The sequence below is a fragment of the Gossypium hirsutum genome, chromosome D07 (genome assembly GCF_007990345.1).
Source record: "Gossypium hirsutum isolate 1008001.06 chromosome D07, Gossypium_hirsutum_v2.1, whole genome shotgun sequence".
In the NCBI taxonomy this organism is placed as follows: Eukaryota; Viridiplantae; Streptophyta; class Magnoliopsida; order Malvales; family Malvaceae; genus Gossypium; species Gossypium hirsutum.
This window is the reverse complement of record NC_053443.1, coordinates 13,475,511-13,481,523: the sequence shown is the minus strand read 5'-3', so window position 1 is coordinate 13,481,523 and position 6,013 is coordinate 13,475,511.

Here is a 6,013-nt window from a genome sequence, read left to right as displayed (position 1 = left end):
ATTAAATTCATTACAACGATATTATCTTCGAAAAATTTAATTTGAAATCAAGTTACCCAATAGAGTCCCACTAGGAGTTTAATTTTTCCATTGTTCTACCATCGAAAAACTGCCACCATCGACCATTCGTTGGCTGTCGAATCACTGCTGTCGACCATTTGTCGGCCACCGAATCGCCACCGTCGTAAGTGCTGTGCTCATTGGTGCTATTGTCAGCATGAATTCCCTAACACCCTGAATTACCGTTGTTTTTCCCGAATAGGCTTGGCTGGTTCGACTGCTACTAGTTCAGTCCGGGCCAGTGACGGCCTGGTCAATCTGATCCAGCCATCGGTTGGACTAGACCCAGTTTCATATATAGGGTTAATTTAACTAGTTTTGGGGTTTGGGTCTCGAGTTTGGGTTCTCGGGTTCAATTCTCGATCACGAATCCAATTTTCAAGTTCAATTATCTATCGGGACAATTGTCTAACTTAAACTTTAATTTCTAAAAATATCATATTTATTTTAATTAATTTGATTAATTTAATTTTACTTGATCAAAATTAATTTTCTAAAAAATCACTAAGATTTTCCAAATTAATTTTTCAAGAAAATTTTTTAATCAAATTCTCTAATTTAACAATTCACACGACTGCCTAATTTAATTTCACATCGAATAAATCGACTCAATTAAATTATTTCCTAAGTCGTAGAATTTTCTTCTAATTCAAATGTAGTTCGATCGAGCTTTTGTTAAGCTAACGGAGGGACCAATCATACGTATACAATTAGGCTCGAGCAATTGCAATTATGTCTAAAAGAATCATTTTGATAATTTACAATTTACTTAATCATGGAGTCAGTGCACAAGAAGTACCATGATTGAAAACACCTTATCCGACTGCTTTGTCCAATGACCTCACCATGTGTGTGTTACCATCATATGATATCATTGATTCCTTTGAGTTAAATCCCTTCAGTCTTTACAATCTTATTTTATCTCATTGTCACTGTTGTGTCTTCTTAATGATTAATATGTTCGCTGTTAACTAATGACTGTGATAAATTGCTCATTCGAGAACAAGCAACCCATGACCACGTTCTTATTTATCAATCCAGACAATGCCAATGAGAGGATATTGTTAAATTTTTAATCAAGCTATGAATTCTATTGTTGCTAGTAAAGTCATGCTATACACAAGTCATTTACCCAACATACCAGATATTGGCTCAATCATCTTTAGAGCATAAACATCCACTTATATCAAAACACATGGTTATATAAGCATGGTCAGTAACTAACTCAGAATTTAGGTAAGTCACACCATGAATGTCACAAGTAAATTAATTCACAAATAGATTCAAAATTAATTCAACTTGGGTCTAGTCCAATGTATCATTCTTCCAATGAGTACATTTATGTCATTACTCATGGAGTCAACTGCTTCGATAGCCAATACTAGTTATTTCCCTAATTGAAATTGTAGATGGCATAATAGTCCTTCAATGTATTTGAATCAAATGTTCACTTTGATTCTTTTACGGGATTATAGACTCATTTAGATTATCTACTAAAGTAAGTTATCATTCTCACAATGTAAATGTTCTTATAGTGCCACTTATCAACAGCTTGAACTTAGAGAATCAATGAGGTAATATTTATTTGTCACAATTTTGCTATGTATGTAAAACACGAAAGATAGAAACACAAAAGATATAACAGTGAAATGTGAAATTAACTTTATTTATTTATCCATCATTCAAATGCATAGGAAACAGTTACATGTTTACTACAATATTGACACATTTCCCAATATAATGTCATGAAATGCATTATTCAAATTAATCCTTTTTTATTAGAAATATATTTTGCATTTTATTCAATTTAGTCCCTAAACCCGGGATAATGATAACTTTCAATTCCTAGCTTCATATTAAAATTTGATTTCACATTCTATCATTAGTGACTCTATAATTTTTATTCCTACAATAATTTCATAACAGGTTTGTCACACCCAAAAATATTTAAGGACGCAAATTTAGAGGAGTTTTGGGACTTTATTGAACAAAGTAGAGAGTTGGCAGACCCTACCATGAATTTTGGAAAAGTTTGTGATTGTTGGGTAAATAGTTGAGTTCCAATTCTGGTTTTGGTTAGGATAAAACTGGCTAGTTCCATAGTAGGAGACATAATGATTTTCGGTGATCGGCTAAGAGGGTTTGAGAGACCGTGTAAAGGATATATATACATATAGGTGAAAGTGGGCATTCAGGCAAAGAAGAAAAATTCTCTTTAATTAAGTCTGTAAAATTTCTTTTTACTTGCTTTGTTTTCTTTAGTTGCACCGGAGACGAAAGGAACTTAGGAGAGCTCTGCGTGGGGTAGAAGTTGTGAGAATTAGAGTTTGGAAGTAGAGAAATTTTGAAACTGGTAAGCTTCCTAACTCTTTATGCTCAAGAATTTGAGAAAGAAGGAGGGTAATGACTCCTAATAAGTTTCTGTTAAGTGAATTCCGAGTTAAGGTTTGTGTGATTTCCATTTAATCGGTTTATGTGGTTGTCATGCTTAGCTTCCAAGATGAATGAGGCTCTGGCGTAGAGGTAAGCTAAGTTGACAAAGGGAAAGGGTTTTAAAATGAGTTTCTATACTTCACTTTTGGGAAATGGACACTGTTGTGTTGTTTGCTTGAACTATATTAACTGCCTTTGGATGTACTAACGTCTAGAGTGTGAATACTGAAACTAAAGATGTGGACTTGAGGCGGTGTTCGCAAGTATACGGGCCAGGTTGTAATAAAGTTACAACAAAGTAGGTGAATACTCTGAGGATTGTACCCAAGGGAGGTGTGTACTAGATTAATTCTAACCTAAACACCAATAGATCTAATTAGTATTTTAAATAAACTATATTACGAATGAACATAAATAAAGGGTTTTTGGTTTTTATAATTAAATAACTAAAAATAACATAAATAAAAAGAGTTTTCGGTAAACTAGATTATAAATTGGATAAAATGTAAACATGGGCAATTAGCTCGCTTTGGTAGTCATAATCAATTGTCGTCTCGGGTTTTCTTATTCAATCAACTAGTCAATAACTCAACAGGATCTTTCGATATGTCTATTAAAATACTGATTCGACAAGAACTACTTATCTTCTGACCTCATAGTTTAGATCGATGCAGGGTTAAGGTGTTCACAGATAGGCCATACCAAATTTGGGTTAATTCTCACCTTGATGACTTTTCACGGTTGTTAGACCTAGGGTTTAGGTTATTCTTTTCCTGAATAGTTGATCCATTAAGAAATCCTTACAAAACAGTTAATTATCCATACCTTCACTCGCTAATCCCCCATAAAAGAATTAGTTCCTCATGGAATCAATAAACATCATAAACTTGATATTGAATATATGAATAAAGAATAAAACAAGAGTAGAGTTTACAGAATCATGTTTGTATTTGATATATGAAGTGATGAAATCCTTAGACGTTTGGTTGAGTTTACAAATTAAGCTCTTTGGAGTACAAGGGAATTTTACCTTGGTGGCGTAGATGAAGTTAGGAATAAGTGACGGAATGGGTGGATTGTTAAGAGAATTTAAGGGAGTTAGGTTGCATCTTAGAATGTTATCGACTGGCTCGTTAGAGCGACACAATGACAACAGTCTATCGACTTTATGAAGCGACATCATGATGACAGTAAGGTCTTTCAAGATGACACCTCAAAAGAGGTTACATGTGTAAAACCATAGTTCGACTATGGCAACATAGGTAGCCTGCCAGGATATCAAACATAGTGTATAATGTGTAAGATCATAGCTCGGCTATGGCAACCAATAGAGTCCGCTAGGACATTAAACATAGGGTTAAAGGTGTAAGACCATAGCTTGACTATGGCAACTAATAGAGTCCGTCGGGATAGTAAATAGGGGTAATCCGCAAGGACAATAAATATGAGGCTACAAGGCGTAATACCATAGCTCGGCTATGGTAGCGTATGGGGTCCATAGGATGGTAAACCAAGAGTCCCACTAGGGTATAATGAAGAAGTTGCGATGTGACTCGCGCAACAAGTTGCAAGGCAGAGTGGTCTTGGAATGTTTGGGAACACAGGTAAACAGGTTAACAAGGGGATTCACCATAGTGAAATGGTGAGTGAAGCCAAAGAAGTGTCTCAACAGTGGTATGCATGAAAGAAGGGAGAAATTTATTAAACAACTAGCATATATAGTACTTGCTAGTAAGAAATTGTAGAGCCCATTTTGGATAAGCAAGTATAGAAAAAATTATTATAGGTTAAGATCTTAATTCGAAAATAAACCAAGAGGTAGTTGGAAGGGTGAGAAGTTTGTCAAGAGACCTCATGGGAGGAAATGTGTGACACCCTTAACCCATATCCGTCGCCGGAACAAGGTTACAGAGCATTACCGAAGTTTACAAAACAATTACACTTAATTCATTTCATTTACTATTCATATCTGAAACCAATCATATTCAATCATATTGTCCTTTAAATGGACCCTCGAGGCACAATTTATGCATTTGAAATAAGTCGAGACTAGATTGGGAACTCAGAGAATTTTTCGCAAAATTTCAAAATTTTTCTTAGGTTCAGGGGACACATGCCCGTGTGGCTCACACGGCCAAGTGACACGCCCGTGTGGCTCACACGGCCAAGTGACATGCCCGTGTGGCTCACACGGCCAAGTGACACGCTCGTGTACCATGTTGTGTGGACATTCGATGTGAGGCACACTTTCATGTCCCAGCTCGTGTCCATACCCGTGTAACTCTCTAACATGGGTCACACGACCAACCACACACCTGAGTGCTAAGCCGTGTGGACAATTTAATTTTTGAAAATTAGGTACAGGAGACACACGGCCACACCACATGCCCATGTGCATGGCTGTGTGTCACACACGGCTGAGACACACGCCCGTGTGGAAAAAAAAAGCCATTTTTAGGCCACTTTTCTCACCTAATTTGCCTTTCACCTACAACAACACTTAAACATGTTCACCAACCAATTCAAACCATTCAAATCAAGCCAAATTCATGTATTAAGTATGACGTAATATCACCTATATGCATATTGGACTTAATATGCTAACTCAATCTTACCATTAATATAACGATATACTTTTCAACACTTAACCATTTCAAACACATACCAAGCATGATAAAGCTACACAAAAATATATATACTTTTGCTTCAAAATATAACTATTACAAGTCATTTCAATGGCTAGTTCCAACCAAAATATTTCTTCATTATGCTTAACTTAGCTTATACATGTCATTATACCACAAGTTAGTTTGCTTTATATACCGAGAAGTCCGAGGGATAGTGTGATGTGTCTCCAACCAAGTACTAACCTTCATGAGTTTTCGAGTACTATAAAACAGAGAAAAGAAAACAAAGTAAGCATATTACGCTTAGTAAGTTCGTATAACAAAAAATTAACTTACCAATCATTTATATTTAAGATAAGCATACAAAATTCATCCAAAGAAATTTGGCAATTTGCCTAAACACATATAATATCAAGAAACTTGTTAGTCATGTATTACATGTAAACATCAAGAATCAAAGATGAACTCATAATGTAATAACTTTCATATACATATGTTTTTCATTTCATATTTCCATATAACATGCGTGATGCGGTCGTTGAAAGCACCAAAAATATCCTATCCCTAATAAATAATGAAAAAGAATAGTAAAAGGGAAGTAGGGTCAAATCCTCAGGGACTGGATTTGCACAATATCTTGTTCCGTGAAATCCCGTCAGAATCTTGCTCAAGAAAACCTGCATGCCTGGAAAAAAAATAAAAAAATAGAATTAAAGGTTTGAACTAGAGGTGTCCATGGGCAGGCGGCCCGGGCCCGAAATATGGGAGGATTCAGGTAAAAATATAGGCCCGAAATATGGTATTGGGCAAAAAATAAGGCCCGTTTAGAAAACGGGCCAAGCCTCGAGCAAAATTTTTTTGGCCTGAGCTTGACCCGGACCGGCCCGAAAATA